The sequence below is a fragment of the Pseudophryne corroboree genome, chromosome 6 (assembly GCF_028390025.1).
Source record: "Pseudophryne corroboree isolate aPseCor3 chromosome 6, aPseCor3.hap2, whole genome shotgun sequence".
NCBI classification, from domain to species: domain Eukaryota; kingdom Metazoa; phylum Chordata; class Amphibia; order Anura; family Myobatrachidae; genus Pseudophryne; species Pseudophryne corroboree.
In genome coordinates, this window is record NC_086449.1 from 226,799,056 (window position 1) to 226,823,518 (window position 24,463).

Below are 24,463 nucleotides of genomic sequence, written 5' to 3' on the forward strand. Positions count from 1 at the left end.
CCTGTGCTATTGGCTGCCAATCACTTTGACAATAAATAATTGTATTTGGTCCTGGAACGCCAACTCAAGGCACCCCTGCAAGAGCCTTGTGACACCCCAGGGTGCCTAGGCACACCGTTTGGGAACCACTGCTATAATATAAGATTGGGGGAGGGAATTTAAGTCCTTCTATCTCCCCAACCCTGAAACCTAGAGAAATGGGAGCCACCCATGTTTGAACGAGTTCCCGTAGAGATTTTTGTCAGACTCCCTGGTGAAAGTCTCCCCCCACCCCAGCCTGGCATCCATGAAATCAGGGGCAGCTATTTTAGAAAGAGAGGGGTCCCCTCCTTCAAATGATAGATCACTCTAGTAAAGTACTTATTGCCTGATGATCACCGGACAGTGTTACCTTATGCTTTGGAAAAGATATGTTTTCTGTATTTGGAGGGAGGCTACTATGTGCACTCACCCTATAATGGCCTCAGTAACTTTGTGGGCACATCTTTTGAAAGAGAAGAGTCTGCTCTTTCATATTATGTAGCCCATGAGTAGTTATTGTTTGGTTATCAACTTCTGTATATAGGTGGTTGGGCATGCTTACACACCTGTAAGTACACCTTTAAATTCCTACATCAAGGAAGCAATTTAAACAGAATTTTGAAAATAAAAAAGTCTTTAATTTAAATTGCAGAATTTTTTGGACAAAACCTACCCCTTTAATAATCTTGCATTTTACTGTTTTGTAAAGGAGTGTTATCAGCGATACGAGCCACGAAGTATTTCTTTGTGGGTGTCTCTTTCTTGAAACAACACTTATTTTTGGCTATTTAGGTTTGCTAGAATACATTCAAAGCCACATAAAACCGTACACATGTCCTCTGATTAACAGAAAAGAACCACACAGCCCATCTGGTCTGCCCATTTTTTCCCTTAAGAACCTCAGACACTATCCAGTCGTTAGCCTTGTGTCCCAAGCATATGGAAATGCCCTATTATATTAGCCTCTGCCACCTGTGATGAATATGTACATAATACTGCAAAATGTGTGTATGCACAGTGCATCAGCTCCGGACAAATGTACATCTTTGCACTTAAGGGCTAATCTAAATCAAGTGCACTGAAAATAGAATTCTAGGTGCAGCATCACCAATGACCACTGGTGACATTAACTGCAAAGGGCAACATTTGCCAGTAGTATTGTTGTTAATAAAGACTCAAGTACAGTTACTAAATCCCAGCATTACAAATGTTTTAGCCATCTTTGATGTGGGACAGTCACAGTTACCTTATTACTGAACTCTAGATAAGTGTTGTCTATAGCTCCACAGAAAAAAAAAAAAAAAGAAATGTGTACATTTTAATAATAATAATAATAATAATAATAATAATAATAATTTTATTTATATAGCGCTATTTCTCCAACAGGACTCAAGGCGCTTTACAGACATCAAAAACAATGCACATAATACAGAATATTTAAGTAAGACAGCAATAGATAAGCCACACAGACATAATAAAAGAAAACCTTAAGCACACTGAAAGCATAATGCAGGATTGGTGTAGGCAATTTGGGTAATAACTGCCAAGGGTTGTGTATTCCACCCTGACAAGGTACGAAGTGTGGCAGCCATCTTGGGCGCTCAGCGTAGGATTACCCAGGGTGGAATAGTCCACCCCTAGAAGAGATGACACAAAATGGGGATGATTTCAGAGTCCTAAAGTTCAGAGTAGGGTTCTGACAAAACTACCAGGTCCATGTATTTTTCATCCCATCCACAAGCGTACCAGATGAGGCAGCCATGTTGGGCGCACTTCGAAGGTTACACTGTGGGAGGTGAGCCATGCAAGGGCCAAGTGCATATATGGGAAAACTGACACTTGTGTAGTAGTATGATGTACCCTGTATGTAGGGCGCAATGGCAGGGTGTGCAATCAGTGGAGGTAAACATTGCAGGAAAAGCACACAGTGAGGTAAAAGCGGGAAAAAATAATAAATTATATATATATCTCCCCCCAATAAATAAATAAATAATGCACGGGATCTTATTGAATAACTGTAATCCAGCCATTTATTATTCCACTTTCAGCAGGATAATAGGCAAATCTTAGGAGTCAGATAGCCAATAGACTTAACCCATTCAATGTAAAGGACGATTGGTGCTTGCCCTCTACATATACATCAAGACTGCATAGGAGGAGTCTCGCTCTTCCTCCACATAGATGTGGGGAAGCACAAAGAACAGTAAGAAAATTAAATTTAGCTTACCCTAGAGGGGATGTTGAAACACACAACACCAAGACCTCGGAAAAAAAACCACAAAAATTTATGAAATAGGTGACTATAGGGATCAGTATAATCGGCATACATTTACCCCTTCCATTACAGAAAAATGATCCTGGGATAGGAAAGATCTCCACTAACCTGGCTACTATTAATTAAGGAGCACTCACTTGAGAAGTAGGGGTATCCCCAATGTCAAATGAGTGGGCCACTTGGTACTCATTAATGTTACAATGCTCCTTGGACTATAAAGTTTTCTGTATATGGGCAGGAGAGCACCATTTGCCCAGTCGCACCCATGATTGCACCTTGTACACATGGGGCACCTGCATACAGTATAAAAGAAGGGGCCCCTATCTTTTAAATATTGTGGCACCTAAACAGCTATTATGTCCAGTGATCGCCAGACATTATGTCCATGGGCTATGGAAACATTTTTTTTCCTGGCCTCACATGTGGGGGCACCCTTCTTTGTAAGAGGATAATATCATCTTTCAAATGATGTGCCCACTTAGTTATTTAAACAGAGTGCTCACACGGTGGGAGAAGAAATCCACACATGGAAAGGGATGAGGATCTAAAGCAAAGAACTACCTCATCTTGTGTCAAATAAAACATGGTCCCCTCATTTAATGCAGTGGTTTCCTAGTTAAAAATGGTAGGCCTTGTTGGGCTGCAATATTATTCCTATACTTAGCTTTGAAATTGTGACCTTGAAATTTGCAAGAAAAATGTTTTCTTCTTTTCATGTGCAGATTTTTTTTTGGTGAAAACCTACATGTACAAATTTGCTGGTTGCAGTTTTATAATGGTGAATTAATAACAAAGCTAGAACAACAAAGTGTTTTTGTTGTGCATTGCTTTTAATTCCCTCCCTAGATTATTAAATTTTGTTATGTTTTTTTTTTTTTTTTTTACTTTTGTAGTTCTTGATGGCCATGGATTCCTATCTTCATGGGCTCTTTAAAAACTAAATTGCGCAGTGCCAATTCGCTAAGTGCACCAAGGTTTATGTAGATATAGAAATCGCAACCTTAGGGTGTCACACTGACTGTTCCCTTCTTTGGTTGCCTTCACACCACAGACCTCCCATAGCCCATTCTCACCCTTTCCTCTGTCACTCTTTCGCCACTTGCTGTAACAGGAGTGCCAAATTGTCCTCGTCCCCTCTCCAGTCATCCATGTTAACACTGCCTTTCCACCTGGTTTTACCTCTCACATGTACTCTACCTAATTTAAAGCCATCTATCTACTCCATAATGACCTCTCCAATGCTGGTGTCTTTTCCCATTCGGGGACCTCTTATCCCTTTGTTGGTTCACTAGAGAACCGTGTTACCCGTGTATACTGATCAGACAATTCTATTATTCAGAGGACATGCATCTTTGCTGTAGACTGCTCTAACATAGTAATGGTGAATTCAGTTAACAACCCTTTTGATTATCCGCTGCATTTGCAATTACAAAGTGATGCTGTGACTACTACATGAGGTTAGTTGTCTGAGTCTGGTGGGACACTCAGTGCAATTAAGGCTGTGAAGCAGAAATACCTGGTATTCTACTAAAATGTCTCTCTTTAGAACTCTATTTAAATTAATAAAAATATACGTTATGGTAATAACTTACAGTTGATGGCGGTATTTCTCCTAAGTCCACAGGATAACATTGGGATATGATGAAGCGACAGCGGATTTGCACAAATCGGTCAAAGCTTTTCGGCCTCCCAGCATGTAATAGGCCCGTCCATATATCCCCCCCTTCTGGCTCAGGCAAATCAGTTGTATTCCAAAGCTCAAGGCAGGAGCATCATAGGTAGCCCTAATCAGGCAAAAAAAAACACATACACACCCTTCTGTACAAGAAGGAAGAGGTTAGTGAGTAAAAGGATCATCAAATCAGGTGCGTCCGGGTGGGATCCCTGTGGAACCTGTGGACTGAGGAGAAATACTGTTATCAACGGTAAGTTTTTACCATAACATATATTTCTCTGGCAGGGTCCACCGGTTATCCACAGGATAACTATGGGATTTCCCAAAGCAATTTAGCATTGGGGATGTTCCTGATTGGACAGGAGAATCCTTCGCCCGAATTCAGCATCATGAGAGGCAAAGGTATCCATGGCATAATGCCTAATGAATGTGTTAATGGAAGACCATGTGGCTGCCTTACATATCTGTTCTGCTGAAGCACCACATTGTGCTGCCCATGGTGGACCTACCTTACGAGTAGAGTGAGCAGAGACATTAGCCAGAACAGGTAGACCAGCTTGAGAATATGCTTCTGAAATAGTCATCCGAAGTCACCTTGCCAGTATCTGCTTGTCAGCAGGCCATCCTCTCTTGTGAAATCCGGAGAGAATGAATAGAGAATCTGTCTTTCTGATGGCACTGATACGATCCACGTAGATCCTTAAGGCACGGACCACGTCCAGCGTAGCATCTCCCGCAGATAGGCCCGGTACCTGGATAGCCGGGACTACAATTTCTTTATTAAGGTGGAATTTAGACACCACCTTCGGAAGATACCCAGATCTAGTTCTGAGAACTGCTTTATCTGGATAAAAAATCAGAAATGGGGAATGACATGATAATGCCCCTAAATCTGATACTCTTCTAGCTGATGCCATGGCCAGTAGAAAGAGAACTTTAGCTATCAACCATTTAAGATCCACTTTATTAAGTGGTTCAAATGAGGCAATTTGAAGGGCCTTTAGGACTAAATTTAAGTCCCAAGGCACCTGTAGGAGGAACAAAAGGAGGTTGAATGCGTAGCATTCCTTGGAAAAAAAAGTACGCACATCATATTGTAAGTTGGCAATTTTCTTTTGGAACCATACAGTCAATGCTGACACTTGCACTCTCGAGGAAGCCACCTTCAAACCTTTATCCATTCCTGCCTGAAGGAATGCTAAGACCCTGGAAACTCTTAAAGACTTGGGGTCCATTTTCCATTCACTGCACCAATGAAGTGAATGCTCATTGTTTGAATTACCTGTTGTGAGAATCCTCTTGACTTCAGTATAGAGGTTTCAAGAGCCACGCCATCAAAGAAAGTCGATCCAGATGTCTGTGATAACAAGGACCCTGCATCAGTAGATCTGGATGTTGAGGGAGAAGGAGTGGGGCATCAATCGACATTCTCTGCAGATCTGTGTACCAATGCCTTCTGGGCCAAGCCGAAGCTATTACTATCATGGCACCCTGTCCTTGCTTTATCTTTCTCACCACCCTGTGTAATAGGGTGATTGGAGGAAACACATAAGCCAGATGAAAGTCCCATCTCACCGACAGGGCATCCGCAAAGATCACTCTGGGATCCTTTGTTCTTGACCCGTATGCAAGCACTTTGTTGTTCAGACAGGATGACATGAGAGCTATCTCTGGCAGCGCCCACTTGTCTACTAGAGTCTGTAATACCTGTGTGTAGAGCCCATTCGCTTGCCTGAATGGCGTGTCGACTGAGAAAGTACGCTTCCCAGTTTAGGACTCCCGGAACGCACACTGTGGACAAGGCTGGATGATGAAGTTCTGCCCACTTTAGTATGTGACTTAACTCCTTCATCGCTTTTTGGCTTCGAGTTCCTCCCTGATGGTTGAGGTACGCTACTGCCGTTGCATTGTCCGAGCGAATCTGAACTGGTTTTCCCCGAAGAATGTCCTTTGCCTGAATCAGTGCCATGTATGTGGCCCGAAGTTCCAATATACTTATTGGCAGGCAACCTTCTTCCTTGGTCCATTTCCCCTGGAAATACAACCTTCCTGACACTGCTCCCCAGCCGTGGAGACTGCCATCTGTTGTCAGAATTTCCTAATCTGATATCCAAAAGGGTCTCCCCTTGTCCAAATGGGATGTCTGTAACCACCAGGCTAATGACTTTCTTACTTCTATCGTAAGGACCATTGTCTGTGTTTTTATCATCTGATGCAACCCATCCCATTTGGCAAGAATCAGATGCTGCAGAGGCCTCGAGTGGAACTGTGCATACTTCACCATGTTGAACGTTGACACCATCAATCCCATCACACGCATTGCTGCGTGAATTGATACCTTTTGACTGTGTAGCCAGTCCTGAATCCTTGACTGAACCTTGGATATTTTGTTCAGAGGTAAGATTACTCTCTAAAGACTTGAATCCAGTACAGCCCCCAAGTGAGTCATCCGCTGTGACGGAACCAGAGACAATTTTGCCCAATTTAGGAGCCACCCGTGCCTTTGCAGACACGTTATTGTCTGTTGCAGATGACATAGGAGCAATTCCTCGTCGAGGTATGGAAAAATACTTATCCCCTGCTGACAGAGATAAGCTGCCATTACCACCATAATCTTGGTAAATACTCTGGGGTCTGTGGCTAACCCAAAAGGTAGGGCCTGGAACTGAAAATGCTGTTGGACAATAGCGAACCTGAGAAAGCACTGTTGGGACAGTGCTATAGGAACATGTAGGTAAGCATCCTGTATATCCAGGGATTCCATATAAACCTCTGTCTCCATGGCCAAAATGATGGAACGTAAAGTTTCCATATGAAACCAAGGTACCCAAAAGTACTTGTTCAGCACTTTGAGATTGAGAATGGGCCGAAATTACCCATTTGGTTTCTGAACTAGAAACAGGTTGGAGTAAAAACCCTGTCCTCGTTGCGCAGGAGAAACTGAAATGACTACTCCTGGCTGAAGCAATTTCTGAACTTCCTCTTGCAAAGCCCTGGCCTTCGTCTCGACCCGAGACGGGCTGGTACAAAAAAACCTTTGAGGAGGGTGCTTCTTGAAGGCAAGAGCATAACCTAGAGATAACGCTTTCTGCACCCAGGCATCTGTTGTAGACTGCTGCCAGATCTGTGCAAACTCAAGAAGTCGGCCCCCCACCCTGGGATCCCCCAGCTGGAGGCCCGCACCATCAGACTGATGGCTTATTATCAGTTTTACCACCCGGTCCTCTGGTAGCCCAATGCTTTTTAGTCTTACCAGACTTGTTGTATTGGGACTGCCTGCCATCACTTTTTCCTTTAGCTTTTACTTGAGACCGAAAATCCAGAACTTTAGGTTAGAAATTGTATGTGGAAGCAAACGTTACCTTCTTGGACTCCAAAATATCCATCAATTCTTTACCAAAAAGAATATCTCCAGAAAAAGGCAAAGATTCCAAAACCTTCTTAGATTCTGAATCAGCTTTCCACGTACATAGCCAAAGTGATCTGCGAGCAGCGATAGTTGAAGCTGATGCCCTGGATGCAATAGTACCCATATCCAATGCTGCTGCTGCTTCCAAGAACATTGCAGCCTGTTTTATATGTGCTATATGTTATTTTTGCTCTCTAGATGCTATTGAAAAATCCCCCTCCAATGCATCAGCCCATGCAGCCACTGCCTTTGCCATCCAAGCTGAAGCCATGGCTGGCCTTAAGACTGCCCCAGACAGGAAAAAAATGGTTTTTAAAAAACCATCCACTCTCCTGTCCGTGACATCATTTAATGATGTTGAAGGCAAAGGTAATGTAGATTTTTGCACTAATCAAATCACATGTGTATCTATTTTAGGAGCCACCTCCCTTTTTAAACAATCCCCAGCTGGAAGAGGATAATTGGAATTCCATTTCTTAGGAATTCTAAACTTCTTTTTGGGCATAGCCCAAGCCTCTTCCATGATTTCCGTCAGCTGATCTGACCTTGGAAACTCAACTGTTTTGGGACGTTTAAACACGGGTGCCTTGGTTTTTAACACAGGCTCTGCTGAATTATCTAAGGAAAGAATGTCATTGCTTTAATTAACTCCGCTATATCTACTGAGCTGAGACCTTCCTCCTCCTCTTCGTATGCCGAAGCAGAGTTTATTGAGCTTTCATCCTCAGATGAATCCTCATCTGAAACATATGTTGCCTGTGAGGATGAAGATTTACTTACCACTGGCTTATCAGCCTGTTTCTTTTGAGCGGCTGCTGCTGGAAGTGATTAACCCTTACATGCAGCTTCCCACCCGTGGTTTATCGTGTAACCTATCCCTGGTACAGGAGTTGGAGGAATTATCCGTTCAGCTATACTGGATAATGTCTGTGCAAACATAGCCCAAGGTGGATCAATTTGCACCTGAATCTGCCTTGTATTTTTCAAGAGGCCCTGGTGAAAACGAAAACAATTTGCACACAAACCATCCTGAACCAGATCCTGAGAGGTTAACACAGCTTTGCAAGACAAACATGATATTAATGTTGGTGTTGCTGTTAGTGTATCTTCCTCACCTTTGCCGCTCTTAGACATGATAAATAATCAACACTTCCACAGTGTGCTACACAATTTGTGACTGTAATCACTTTAAGCTTTTTAAAGTGACCTACATTCCGACCCTACCCATGCACAAGCATTGAGGATCGGAACACGAAAAAAACTGACAGAATATATAGTAAAGTCAGCAATCACACTAGCAGTCAGTCACATGTTATACATTAGTATAATAAGCAATATGAGTACATCATCAACTACAACTACATTTCAAGTATGTAGGAGAACATATTACTGCAGGCATGTCCAAACTGCGGCCCTCCAGCTGTTGTGAAACTACATATCCCAGCATGCCCTGACACAGTTTTGTTGTCAGAGAATGCTAAAGCGGTTTCAGGGCATGCTGGGATGTGTAGTTTCTCAACAGCTGGAGGGCCGCAGTTTGGACATGCCTGTATTACTGAATCATGTTTAAACAGATCTACCGTATTCAGACGCATAGCGAAAGAAACAGTAATAGTATACAGACTTATATGCAATAGGCACTTATCTAACTATTCGTACTCAAAAACGTAGATAGAGACTCAGGGGTATATTCAATAAGATTTGGATCCTTTCCGACACGCGCTAGAAAGGATCCGACAATGCACTATTCGATAAGATGCCAAATCCGACTGTCGGATTTGAGCCATATCCAACTGTTGGATTTGGCAGCTGCTGCTGCTGCTCACCCCAGTCCCCTCTGTGCTGCCCCACAGCCCAGTGCCAGCCGGGCGTCCTCATCCTCCCCTCGCTGCTGCTCACCCATATGGGTGGGAGTGGGGTCTCCTGGATCGTAGCCGGCGCACCGCTGCAGCCATCGCCTGATATCCCAGCAGTACAGTACCTAGTGCGGCCCCGATGTGATGACCCGAAGCATGTCACACTGCAGCTCCGGCGACGGCTGTGTACAGTCCCCTCGCTGATGCTCATGCGAATCCGTCCATGAGCAGAAGCAGGATCCCGGGATCACATACAGCTGGTAGGAGGGAGAGGGTAAACTACAACTCCTAGCACACCCTGCTTCAGCCAGGCGAATCTCTATTCCACCCTGACACATGCCTTGTGCATGATGTGCATCTGCTATTTACCAAACCCGACAGGTTTGGCCCGTTCCGACAATGGCAATCCAACTTTTTTAAAGTCGGATTGACATTGTCGGAAACAAGGCTAAAACCTGTCAGGTTTGGCCCTGCTTCTGACAATACACGCGGATCCACATGTATTCCGACAGCTTTCCAACAAGTTGGGAATTCCCAATTTGTCGGGAAAAAAGGCCCCCTATTGAATAGGTCGGAACCCCTTACGACCACAATCAGTTCGAAACTGCTGACAAAACGGCAGTTTCCGACTATTAATGAATATACCCCTTAGTGCTATATTACCCGTACTCAGTAGAGTGGGATACAGAGAGACTCCCCTCGCTTCCAGGACCGATCAATGCGTTAGCGAACGCTGAGTGGATCCAGACGCTCCTAGTGTACACAGCCGCTCCATGAACCTATAGTGAACACAGACGCACCTGTCACACAGCCGCCTATGCTGCGACTGGGTCCCCTTCGTTTACAGCATCTGAAACGGAAGCGGGAAACAGTTAATGGCGGGAGACCTGGAGGAAACTGTTCATGAACAGGGGGGAGGGGCGACCAGGAGAGCGTCTTACTCCCCACTGCTGACATCATCCCTAGGGATCGCGGCCTCATACTATTCCTGGAGCCTCTGATTCCTAAGGCCTAGCGCTGGTGCACCCAAGGTGGCAGCCGCGTCAGTGACTGTTTGGTAGTCTCCTTCCAGAACAGTGCGGCTATGTCCGTATTCCCATTCTAAGTGGAACCGATACCTTACCTTCTCCCCGTTCTCCGGCCACAGCCTGGTAACGTCTGCTGGACCTACTAGTATATCCGACACAGGGGATCCGGTCTGAAGATAGACACTGTCTAGGTCTACAATGTTGAGGTCGCCCACTATAGGGTGACAGTCACTAGGTCGACAGGGTTGGAAGGTCGAGAGGGTCGACAGGGTTTCTAGGTCGACATGTGCTAGGTCGACAGGTCAAAAGGTCGACACTAGTATTTTTTTTCTTCTTCTTTTTTTTTACTTTTTCATACTTAACGATCCACGTGGACTATGATTGGAACGGTAATCTGTGCCGAGCAGAGCGAGGCACCTTGCCCGAAGCATGTCGAGCAAAGCGAGCCATGTGAGAGGGCACGGTGCACTAATTGGGATTCTCGGTCACTCTACGAAGAAAACGACACACAAAAAAAAAAAAAAAACAACAACCTCATGTCGACCTAGAAACCCTGTCTGGAAACCAGTGCTGTGCTATATATATATATATATATATATATATATATATATATATATATATATCTATATCTATTGTGACAAGAACACTGGGATAGTGTTTGAGGGCAGGTATATTTGTCCCAGGTTCTTGTCTTACATGTTTTAGAAAATGTTAACTTCTAGGAAAAATGCTTTTTGTTTTGTCTGAACCTTTTCAGTTTGCTGTAAAAGCTGGGTAAAGGCTCTGAGAGAGAGATAAGGCGAGTTCTAGACATTGGGCCCAGTTCGGGTCTTTGGCCTCACAGAGGGCTAATCAGGGTTTCAGCTGTGTAAGAGTGATATAGTGCTTCTAACCTGATTAGTATGGGCAGACTGCCTGGGAAGGCTGCAGGATCTGTGTGTGAGAGACACGCTTTCTGATGCAAGTAAGCTATACAGTATGTACTGAAGAACTCTGTGTTTTGTTTAGTGACAGTTAGGAACATCTTATGTTTAGTTAGTGCCGGACAGGCAAGGTATTTTTATTTTGGGGTTTGTTTTATTTTCTGTTTCAATAAAACTGGCCGGGGTCAGTTGTACCAGAAACTGGACTTGTGTTGTTCCTCAGCTGCTGCGTGCGGCCATATTCCCCAGGAAAAGGCGCCTTGCACCCCTACAGTGTTACAACTTGGTGGAGAATGCGAGCAGGCCGTTCTGCGCATAAGTGAAAGCAGCAGCTTTGTGAGGCCTGCAGAAAACGGTGGTTTATGCAGATACAGCCCAGTGTGAAGTTACTGAGACTCACCCCTGAGGGTTTGATATATGTCCTGGGTGAAAGCAGCTGCAAAGCCGCCTGAAAAATCTGTTGACATGGAGGATCTGCTTAAAGCCTTGCTGCAAGCTACAGCGGCTCAGCAGGAGGCCAACCGACAGCAGCAGGTGGCAATGGAGGAAAATTGGAGACTACAGCGTCAGGATAGAGAGGCCTTAGCAGAAGTGGTGCAGAGACTTGCAGCTCGGGTTGGAGATGTGGCCGTCAGTGCTCCAACCAGCTCTAGTTCTATACGGGCCAGTCACTTCCTGCAGAAAATGACAGAGGCTGATGATGTGGAGGCCTATCTGACCACGTTTGAAAGGACTGCCGAGCGTGAGAACTGGCCGAAAGCACAGTGGGCCAGTCTGCTGGCACCTTTCCTGTCAGGTGAGCCCCAAAAAGCTTACTTTGATTTAAGCCCTGCTGAGGCTCGGGACTATGATAAACTAAAGACTGAGATCCTGACCCGCCTGGGAGTCACGCTGTCAGTACGAGCGCAACGGGTGCACCGTTGGCTGTACGCCATGGAGAAGCCTCCGCGCTCCCAGATGCACGACCTTATTCAGCTAACAAAAAAATGGCTGCAGCCAGAGACGTTAACTGGTCCCCAGATGGTGGAAAGAGTCGTCATGGACCGCTACTTGAGATCTTTGCCCATGGTCCTGCGCAAGTGGGTGAGCCATGGAAACCCGGGTACTGCTGACCAATTAGTGGACATGGTAGAGAGGTATTTGGCAGCAGAGGAACTACTGATGACCACCCAGCAACCCATAGATCCTCGACAGCGCCCTTCAGTAAAGACTGGTAAGACTGTTCCGTGGGAAAACGTTGCTGGGCGGTTAAGAGAACGCAAGGCTGGAGAGACTGTAAACACTGGCCCTGGAAACAGGCCAATGGGGCTAGAACGGTCTATGCTGCCCAAATGGGTTGGTAATCGTGTGGTTAAATGTTTTAGGTGTGGTATGCCAGGTCATGTTATTGCCAATTGCCCAGTCACGCAAGAACCCATGCAATGTGATGCTGCCTTTGAATGTCGCAGAATGTCTTTCTTTGCTAGGTTAGCCTGTACTGTGGTACCTTCACCTGAGCTGGAAAAACAAATGTGTGATGTGTTCTTAGAAGGTAACCGGGTAGAGGCCTTGCTAGATTCAGGAAGTTTAGTTACCCTCGTGAAAGCTGGGTTAGTGAACCCCTTAAAGGTCCAGCAAATACCTATTGGGGTAACTTGCATACATGGGGATACCCAATATTATGCCACTGCTGAGGTGAATATAGAAACTTGTTGTGGGTCAGCAATGGTTAAAGTGGGACTGGTCCCTACCTTGGTGCATGAGGCCATAATAGGGAGGGATTTTCCTCATTTTTGGAAACTGTGGGAATCACGGTTATCAACAGATGTGAGAAGTAAAAAGCCAGTTGATAATACCGGTGATTTTTTGGATGTACGTGGGTCTTCGGAACTTTCTGGCCCTTTGCCTTTTGCTAGTTTGGCTGGGGAAGTGACAGATGGGGAGTCCAGTGAGGACCCTCTTGCCGGGAACAGAGACATAGTAGTTAGAACTGAAAGCGTGCCTGACCTGGAGGTAAAGAAGGATCTGTTTGCGTCTGAACAGTTAAAGGATCCTACCTTAATAAAGGCTAGAGAGAATGTTAAGGTTGTTAATGGGGAACCTGTGGTACCAGGTGACAGGGTTACGTATCCCCACATGGCCATCTGTAATGAGCTCTTGTACCACATTGTCAAAAGGGGTGAGGATGTGGTGGAACAGCTGGTAGTTCCCCAGCCTTATCGGAGAACGGTACTAGATTTAGCTCATAGTCACGTTACCGCAGGACATTTAGGGGCAGAAAAAACCACTGAAAGAGTTTTACAAAGGTTCTTTTGGCCAGGGGTTTATAAAGAAGTGTCTGAATATTGTTCTTCCTGTCCTGAATGCCAGTATCATGCCCCTAGACCCCATTTCAGGAGCCCACTAGTTCCCATGCCTATTATAGAGGTCCCGTTTGACAGAATAGCCATGGATCTCGTGGGGCCCTTGTTAAAGTCTGCTCGGGGCCATCAGTATATCCTGGTAATTATGGACTATGCCACTCGATATCCTGAGGCTGTCCCTTTACGCACTATCACAACCAAGGCGATAGCTAGGGAGCTGGTGCAGGTATTTAGTAGAGTGGGAATACCAAAAGAAATTTTGACTGACCAAGGTACTCCATTTATGTCAAGGATCATGAAAGAATTGTGCAAGTTATTTAAGGTCACTCACCTCAGGACGTCCATCTACCATCCCCAAACTGACGGGTTGGTGGAAAGGTTTAATAAAACATTAAAAAGTATGTTAAAAAAGGTTGTTGAGAGAGATGGGAAAAACTGGGATTGTTTGTTGCCCTACTTGTTAATGGCCATCAGAGAAGTTCCTCAGTCCTCTACGGGGTTTTCTCCATTTGATTTGTTGTATGGTAGACACCCCAGAGGGCTGTTGGATGTTGCCAAAGAGACGTGGGAAGGACAGCCCACTCCTTATAGAAGCGTTATTGAGCATGTAACACAAATGCAGGATAGGATTGCAGCCGTGGTACCTGTTGTCAGAGAGCACATGGAACAGGCCCAAAGTGCTCAACAGAGGGTCTATAACCGGAGTGCCAAGATACGGGAATTTGCTCCTGGAGATAGAGTTCTTGTTTTGGTACCCACTGTGGAAAGCAAATTCCTAGCTAAATGGCAGGGTCCATTTGAGATTAGGGAAAAAGTGAATGAGGTTAATTACAAAGTATACCAGCCGGGAAAGAGAAAACCCGAACAGATCTACCATGTTAACTTAATCAAACCCTGGAAAGATAGGTTGTCTCTGTCAGCGGAGCCTTGCCCTTCGGTGTCTTCACCCCGGTTGCTTCCCGCAGTGAAGGTGTCAGAGACATTATCAGCTGATCAGAACAATCAGGTTAAAGAATTTCTCATCCAAAATAGGGAGGTATTTTCAGAGCTGCCTGGCCGAACGACCATAATAAAACATGACATTGTCACAGAACCAGGGGTCAGGGTTCATTTAAAGCCATATAGGATTCCTGAAGCTCAGCGAGAAGCTATTTCTAAGGAAGTTAAAACCATGTTAGAACTTGGAGTCATAGAGGAGTCTAACAGTGAGTGGTCCAGTCCCATAGTGCTCATCCCGAAGCCCGACGGTAGCATACGCTTCTGTAATGACTTTCGTAAGTTAAATGAGGTGTCCAAGTTTGACGCATACCCCATGCCCCGTGTGGATGAGCTTGTAGAAAGGCTGGGAACAGCCAGGTTTCTCACCACATTGGACCTGACCAAAGGTTACTGGCAAATACCTTTATCTGATAGCGCCAAAGAAAAAACAGCCTTTTCGGTTCCGGAGGGGCTGTACCAGTATAAGATGTTACCCTTTGGGTTGCATGGGGCTCCAGCAACCTTTCAACGGGCGATGGATAAAATTTTGAGGCCCCATAGAAAATATGCAGCTGCCTATTTGGATGATGTGGTAATTCACAGTACAGACTGGGGGTCCCATTTGGTTAAAGTACAAGCAGTACTGGACTCAATCAGAGAGGCAGGGTTAACTGCTAACCCAAAGAAGTGCTGCCTCGCAATGGAGGAGGTCAAATACTTGGGCTTCACCATAGGCAGAGGTCTGATTAGGCCCCAATTGAATAAAGTTGATGCTATTCAAAACTGGCCTCGTCCAGTGAATAAAACACAGGTAAGGGCTTTTTTGGGAATTACTGGGTACTATAGACGGTTTATTCCTAATTTTGCGACCACAGCGGTGCCGTTGTCAGACCTTACCAAAGGGAAGCAGTCAAATGTGGTGAAATGGAACCCTGATGCAGAAAAGGCGTTCCAAGCGTTAAAAGTGGCTTTGTGTTCACAACCGGTGTTGATAACACCAGATTTTTCAAAAGAATTTGTGGTACAGACAGATGCCTCAGAGGTAGGGATAGGTGCTGTGCTGTCCCAAACCAGAGATGGGGACGAACACCCTATCATTTATTTGAGTAGGAAACTCAATGAGCATGAAAAAAGGTATGCCATTGTGGAAAAGGAGGCTTTGGCCATTAAGTGGGCACTAGATACCTTGAGATATTACCTCTTGGGTAGACAATTCAGACTAGTGACAGACCATGCCCCTTTAAAATGGATGTATGTAAATAGAGGCAAGAATGCTCGTGTAACTAGATGGTTTCTAGCGTTGCAGGACTTTAAGTTTACTGTCGAACATAGACCGGGAACACAATTGGCCAACGCAGATGCATTGTCTCGCATCTTCTGTTTGGGGGCTACAAGTGTTCCGGCCCCTAGGTCGAAACAGGGGAGGGGGATATGTGACAAGAACACTGGGATAGTGTTTGAGGGCAGGTATATTTGTCCCAGGTTCTTGTCTTACATGTTTTAGAAAATGTTAACTTCTAGGAAAAATGCTTTTTGTTTTGTCTGAACCTTTTCAGTTTGCTGTAAAAGCTGGGTAAAGGCTCTGAGAGAGAGATAAGGCGAGTTCTAGACATTGGGCCCAGTTCGGGTCTTTGGCCTCACAGAGGGCTAATCAGGGTTTCATCTGTGTAAGAGTGATATAGTGCTTCTAACCTGATTAGTATGGGCAGACTGCCTGGGAAGGCTGCAGGATCTGTGTGTGAGAGACACGCTTTCTGATGCAAGTAAGCTATACAGTATGTACTGAAGAACTCTGTGTTTTGTTTAGTGACAGTTAGGAACATCTTATGTTTAGTTAGTGCCGGACAGGCAAGGTATTTTTATTTTGGGGTTTGTTTTATTTTCTGTTTCAATAAAACTGGCCGGGGTCAGTTGTACCAGAAACTGGACTTGTGTTGTTCCTCAGCTGCTGCGTGCGGCCATATTCCCCAGGAAAAGGCGCCTTGCACCCCTACAGTGTTACACTATATATATATATATACATACATACATTGGGAGAAAACACAATAGCCCCCAGAGGGAAAAGATACACACATTGGCCCCTACAAGGAAAGAATACACATGTTGGCCTAAACAGAAAAGGGGCGTCTAGATTCAATGATTGCTCCCACAGGAAAAAAAAGCACATTGATTCATTGCCCCCACAGCCAGAAAATAAAATAAAAGAAACTAACATTTCTTCCCACAGCCCCTATAGAAAACTGACCTCACATGCTGGGCTGTCACGGATACCTGCAGAGCTAATTGCAGGAGACCAGCCTATAGTCGCTCCAGAAAGTCCAGGCCAGTGAGTGCCTTCCTCTAGAGAGGCCAGGCCAGTGGTGGTGGATCTTAGTCCCCCACCCTCTCTCAGCATCTCATCTCCTTCCTCAGCCCCTAAACACTGTCCTTAGCCTCTCATCACTGTCCACAGTCACAGTCTAATCACCATCCTGAGCTCCATCGCCTTCCTCAGCCACAGCCCCTCACCTTTCTCAGCCTCATCACAGTCCTCAAACACAGCCCCTATGACCTTCCCCAGCCCCATCACCTTCCTTAGCCCTCAGCCCCTGTCACCATCCTCTCAGCCACAGCCCCTGTCACCATCCTCTCAGCTACAGCTCCTGTCATCATCCTCTCAGCTACAGCTCCTGTCATCATCCTCTCAGCCACAGCCCCTGCCACCATCCTGTCAGCCACAGCCCCTGTCACCATCCTGTCAGCCACAGCCCCTGTCACCATCCTGTCAGCCGCAGCCCCTGTCACCATCCTGTCAGCCGCAGCCCCTGTCACCATCCTGTCAGCCGCAGCCCCTGTCACCATCCTGTCAGCCGCAGCCCCTGTCACCATCCTGTCAGCCACAGCCCCTGTCTCCATCCTCTCAGCCACAGCCCCTGTCTCCATCCTCTCAGCCACAGCCCCTGTCTCCATCCTCTCAGCCACAGCCCCTGTCTCCATCCTCTCAGCCACAGCCCCTGTCTCCATCCTCTCAGCCACAGCCCCTGTCTCCATCCTCTCAGCCACAGCCCCCGTCACCATCCTCTCAGCCACAGCCCCCGTCACCATCCTCTCAGCCACAGCCCCCGTCACCATCCTCTCAGCCACAGCCTCTCAGCCACAGCCCCTGTCACCATCCTCTCAGCCACAGCCCCTGTCACCATCCTCTCAGCCACAGCCCCTGTCACCATCCTCTCAGCCACAGCCCCTGTCACCATCCTCTCAGCCACAGCCCCTGTCACCATCCTCTCAGCCACAGCCCCTGTCACCATCCTCTCAGCCACAGCCCCTGTCACCATCCTCTCCTCTCAGCCGCAGCCCCTGTCACCATCCTCTCCTCTCAGCCGCAGCTCCTGTCACCATCCTCTCAGCCGCAGCTCCTGTCACCATCCTCTCAGCCGCAGCTCCTGTCACCATCCTCTCAGCCGCAGCTCCTGTCACCATCCTCTCAGCCGCAGCTCCTGTCACCAGCCACAGCCCCTGTCACCCTCCTCCCCCACAGCCCGTCACTCCTCCGCCACAGCCCCTGTCACCTTTTTCAGCCCCATCACTATCCTCAGTCTCCAGTTCCATCACCTTCCACCACAGTCTGCAGCCTGCCTCCACTCGAAGTGCACCCAGCAACGTGACCTGTGATGTTGCACTGCTAACTGTAGGGTCACAGCCAGACCGGACCATGTCTGTGAAGATCTCAGTGCTGCCTGGACCAGGCTGCAAGGGAGATGTGCAGTTGGTAAGGGTCCCAGCAGTGGCTCCATGGCGCCCTGGGAGGCAAGCGTGGTGGTGAAGGAGCAGATGACCAAGGGAGCCTGGCAGAGGTCTTGGTGCCCCTCACATCCGGTACCCGAGGCACATGACCCCATAACCCTCCCCTTCCTTGCGGCCCTGATAAGGTGATCCAGTACGTATGTATACACACCAAGAGGTGTTATGAAAACTCCTAATAAATGTTTTTAGGTAAAGCAGATTAGCTTACCTAGTGAAGAATGTCACACCCCTAACCCTTATAAGTTCCACACCTTAACACATGTTTATGACAATCTGCATTCACTAGAGAATGTTCAGTGGCATACACAGCAAAAACATGAGCTAATTTATCAGGTGGGTATTGCGGGGAGATGCCAACACTCATGCTCAGTGGGTGACCTTGCTTGGAACTTTACTTTTGTTGCTAATATAGGAACTGTTAAAGCGGAACTGGAACCTTCAGTTCTAGGCAGAGGAGTCTACAACTGAAATTGCTGCCTTTGATGAGTCTTAGGTGGGAATTAGATTGTTTTGATAGGTGCCGTAAGTAATGGACACCTGTCGGAGCAATTCAGTTGTTGCTCCGATTGGGTGCCCATAACTTTTGACGTGCCCAAAAGGCAAAACATTTGAATAACTGCCATCGGAAATACAAACAATAATTGAATCACCCCTTTTGTGTCAAATAGCTCCACATAGACCTGACAGTTGTGTAGATTTTGCCATTGCTCCAACCATGATCCGTAACTCCCATTTGCTTTAAGGTATGCAAAACCTAAAATATAATTTCTATTAATATAAGTGGGATGTGCAATATAGGCATTTTTAGGAAATTCATGTCTTGAGGCATGTATCTTTCCCTACACACAGTTGTACATGGTGGTTCTGCTGTGCAAGATACATAGTCTCTTTTCATAGGTTAATCCAGAGGTTCCCAAACTGTGTGCCATGGCTCCCTGGGGTGCCTTGGGTCACCTGCAGGGGTGCCCTGGGTTGGTGGTCCAGGACCAATTCAAATTATTCATGGTCAATATGATAGGCAAAACCAGTGCTGGTAACTGCCAGTCATAAAATATGTGGCCAAACAGAAGCAAATCTTGTCCCTCAGCACACAACTGACCCTAAGGATGACATATAAACGCGATCTACTTAATGTAATATTTCTTACTAAATTTCTCAATAAGAAATTTTTGGCTTAGGGGTGCCACGCAAAAAAATTCTGATATTCTAGGGCGCCGTGATTCAAAAAAGTTTGGAAACCACTGGGTTAATCAGTTATAGAAGGTTCTACACACTCACAAACTCTTTCCCTGTACACACAATGCACAAAGTCTCTATATCAGCCTCATTCTGTAACTCTGCTTTATGTTGTGTTTATTTTTCCTTTTGGATCTCCAGACTTGACTGAGATACTGAGTGCAATGGTGCATACTATAACAAAGTATCTGAAAGTATACAAACTAATTTTGTGTGTCTTAAAGCACCTCTAGCTTGTTGTAAGTGTCTCAGGAACTTTTGACTTCATTGTCACATGTTATGACATTGTGTGTTTTAGTTAGTTAAACTGTTTTTAAGTTTAGGCTACCTAGAGTGTGGTGTTTGTTTGCTTTTCTTTGTCTATCCAAGTAAAACATAGCCTTTCCCATGAAAAACGAAAAACCTTTGTAGTAGGTGATCTAGTGATTGATGTCCAGTTTCTTGTGTCCTCTGACTTTGTGTCATAAATAGAAAACAATAAAATGCATGTAATGTGGTGTAGTGTTTTTTTTTTACATTCAGTACGTTTTGTTGGTTTATCCAGTGAGAGTGCTACTGTCTATACAAATTTTTGTACTTGTACTGTTGCTATAGGTGTGGTGGCACAAAGAAGTATAAATAGGACAGTATTTAGAGGAGCACTTTAATTATTATTATTATTTTTTATTTATCATCCAACTTGTGTAGGCATAGAACTCTAGACACTTGATTGTAATAGTCTAGTGGCAGAGTGTATGGACAAACTAACAGGTAACTAGCAGTACACTGTTGGCACTGTGGCTACCTGGCCAATGGGATTTGTTTTATTTTGATGTCCATACTTCTGGATGCTATAATGTTGTGTTCTGCATGTCTTGCAAACAGTGACCTCATCATTGTATGTGTTGTTATAGCGAAGCGCCTGGCAGATTGTTTTGCAAGTCAGCTATTAACTGTGTTCCCTCCCTTGTGGGTGAAGCAGGAAATCTGATTAATTTCATGACTGCTAACAGCTCATCTCAAGACATCACTTTAAGATCTGCTTGTAGGGAAGAGAACTGTGTGATATTCTTTCAAGGTAAACTGAACTTCTGTTTTTGGTGGGGGTGACACAATAACCAAAACATCTGGGTCTGTAGCAGAAAAGATAATAAACATGTTTTCCTTCTATCTATCTATCTATCTATCTATCTATCTATCTATCTATCTATCTATCTATCTCTTTATATATTCTTTCTACTTTGCCGTGTGTAGTAATCATTGTGATAGTGACTTTTGATATGAGAGAGGAGCTACTGTTTTTCCCTCGCTCCATCATGCGGCTGCATTGAGAGTTAATTTTCCCAGGTGATACATGAGCAGAGGTCTTAGCTGGAACGTAAGGTGTTTGAAATCCCTCAGGTTTTGTGTTACTTGCTGCACAATACACCTGCATTGTAGGTAAGCCTGCCATCTTTTTGCCACCCTGGAACATTCCTCAGTATGAAACAAATCCAGGGAAAGTAAGTACTTTTTGGCAAACCTACAATAGCAATGTTTTATAACAAAAGCCCGACCTTATTACTTTTAAATAGATGCTCCAAATTACATTGTATTAGGGTAAAGCTGCTTCCCCCTGATTTTTTCTCCTCATTTTGCAGACTCTGGTGCTCTCTGTATTGGGTTTTATTGTTGTTTAGCTGCCATCTCAAATGCTGATTACAATGTATCAGAATTTCTCAAGCTACTTATAACATAGGTGCGTCTGCTTTTCACAAACCAGAGATCGCTCCTGTCTGTATCTACATTTGCATGATCATGTTTGCACTTTAAAAAAGTAATGAAACCCAGTGATAGGTGTTTTTGTTTTAATGGGTACTGGTCGTTGAGTCGACTCAACTTAGGTCAACAGTCATTAGGTCGACCACTGAAGGTCGACATGCGCGTTAGGTCGACATGTACTAGGTCGACAGGTGAAAATATTGACATGACTTTTTTGGTGTCGTTTTCTTTGTAAAGTGATGGGGAACCCCAATTAGTGCACCGTGTCCCCTCACATGGCTCGCAGGTTACCCAATTGTAGTCCATGTGGATCGTCAAGTATGAAAAAGTCCAATACATGAAGATTTTTTTGGGGGGAAAACTCATGTCGACCTTTTGACCTGTCGACCTAGTATACGTCGACCTAATGCATGTCGCTCTTCGGTAGTCGACCTAATGACTCTCGACCTAAGCTGTGTCGACCTAACGACCGTATCCCTTTTTTATATAGTTACTTTTTTTCAGTTTTCATGTCTTGCTTTGCTCAGGCACCTCATCCTGGTGATAAGTGTATGCTAGTAAACATGGCCCTGACCCTCCATGTGACATAACCCGGACTCCATTAATTGATTGAGGTGCTACATAATACCAGTGGCTTTTGCTGTAAACTGCAGAGCTTATGGTTTCCATGGCTGTTGGAACTATGGGGCAGATGTATTAACCTGGAGATGGCATAAGGAAGTGATAAACCAGTGATATGTGCAAGGTGATAAAGGCACCAGCCAATCAGATCCTAACTGTTAATTTACATATTGGAGCTGATTGGCTGGTGCCTTTATCACCTTGCACATATCACTGGTTTATCACTTCCTTATGCCTTCTCCAGGTTAATACATCTGCCCCGATATTTCCTTGTCGTATAACATTGAGAGAGAAAAAAAGACAAATTGATGACCAGGCGCCTATTAGTTACCGAAATACCTTTTCAGAAGGGTATACTCAACCCCATAAAAGGAAAAAATATCAAACAAACTGGTGTGAAAAGCGCTGGTACACGGTATAGACTTTTAAAATGGTTTAATAAAAATCAGAGCTATAAGCTAGTCATACAATTTATACATAAATATCAACCAGCCGGCAATACAATGAAATACAGTTATTAAGATAAACATAGAATTATCCCATTAAAAACAATATTCAGCATGGGAGACATCCAGCTATAATAATCCTAAATTGCTGTCCATGAATGAGAGATGTAACGAAGGTGCATACGGAGGCAGCAAATTAATAAGTTCAGCATGCAATGATTAGTCAGAAAAGTTTGCTATAAAGCACAAGTCACAGGTATAGTTTTCTGATGATAATGCAATTAGAAATGAGCTTAAAGTGGGTGTGGTATGCAAGGTCGACAGTAACTAGGTTGACCATTATTGGTCGTCAGTAAGTAGGTCAACAGGGTCTGTAGGTCGACAGGTCAAAAGATCGACATGCACCTTCGTTACATCTCTCATTCATGGACAGCAATTTAGGATTATTATAGCTGGATGTCTCCCATGCTGAATATTGTTTTTAATGGGATAATTCTATGTTTATCCTAATAATTGGATTTCATTGTATTGCCGGCCGGTTGATATTTATGTATAAATTGTATCAATATCTTATATCTCAGATTTTTAGTAAACCATTTAAAAAGTCTATACCGTGTACCAGCGCTTTTCACACCAGTTTGTCGAATAACAGCCAGCCCTTTTGAATGAATAAATGTATTTACATCCGTGTAGTATTTGCAGGTACTAACTGGTGACCTGTTCTCGTGACTAGACAAAAGTTCTTGGAACTGCAGGTTATACAGACTGACTTTATCTTTACAGACAAAGTTATTAATTCTACAGAAAAAAAATGGTAAAGATCTATAGCAGGGGTGACCAACCAATCAGAGACAAAGAGACAAGAAATCTTGTTAGGTACCTCAAAGAGCCAACTTCGAGCCGAAGGCGCACTTGCAAAAATGGGGTGTGACCGTGTACCTGCTAGGCCACGCCCCTTCTATAAAATACATTGAAAAAGCCAGAGCCAACATAAAATACAATGAAAAAGCCACTTCTACATCAAATAATTGAAAAAGCCAGATCCACATAAAATATATTGAAAAGCCAGATTCACATAATAGGCTTCAGTTCCCCCATGTGTCACTCCAGCCAGCACCCGCCTGTGTCACTCCAGCCAGCTCCCCCGTTTATATTTGGCTCCCTCAGTTCTCAGTCTACGTAGTGCTGCTGCATGTCTGGCTGGAGTGCAGCTGTTTACAGATCTATTGTGGTCACTTGACTTTGAGTGTTGGGAGCCACATTTGAATGAAGAAAGAGCCGCATGTGGTTCAAGAGCCACGCGTTGGCCACCACTGATCTGTAGTATCATTTATTCACATCCACACAGTTACGTTCTAACCTGTTTCCATTGATGAGCCAGTATGAGGGAACATAAAGGGTTGCTGTTTGAAGTCACTGTTGTTGCCTCTTTAAAATACTGATAGTAGTGTTCTGTTCTTGCATAGAGGCAGTTATGTTCTTGCATCATGGAAACAGGAAGTGTCACACTAATTAAGATAATGTTTATTATTCAGATACAGTATTTGTTTTTATTATGGGCACATTATGATATTTCTCTCATAATACATTCACAGGTACTTCTAACTATTGATAATGCAGGTGTCTGTATGACAGGCAGATAGATAAGGGGTTCCAGTGCCTATAAATTGTTGTGATTGCAAAAATACAAATAGATCAAAATAATAAGTGAGCATAGTATACAGAGATGAGGCTGCTCAGATCGTTTCCACCTTATGTCATATTATCTGAAAGAAAGAGAAAGAAATTGCTTTCGCTTTACTGACTTTGAGAACATTTACTAACCATTAGCAACACCTGGGGAGAAAGTGCTGCTGAAGTTTGGAGCTATAATGCAAAATAGTAATGAAAACTTGATTGCCAGGCTGTCGTGTTGCTGGTTTCTTGCATGCATGTGTTTATGGTATAATACAGTGATGTAATAAAATAAAAATATTATTCATACTAGCTCTGTAAAATAAAATGTATTTGTGGTTGTGTAATGATTGTGTCCTGGGCAAGGTTAAGATAATATTTAGGGTTTAGTAACTTTTCTCATTGAATCTGTGCATAATCTCTAAATTAAATATATTTTTCATCTTCTTTGTATTC

General features: G+C 44.5%; 1 protein-coding gene across 7 annotated transcripts in view; it reads left to right on the forward strand.

Annotated features, from left to right (window-relative positions):
• Positions 1-24,463, forward strand: part of AKAP13 (A-kinase anchoring protein 13) — a 532,570-nt gene that overhangs the window by 271,361 nt on the left and 236,746 nt on the right. The window lies entirely within an intron of this gene.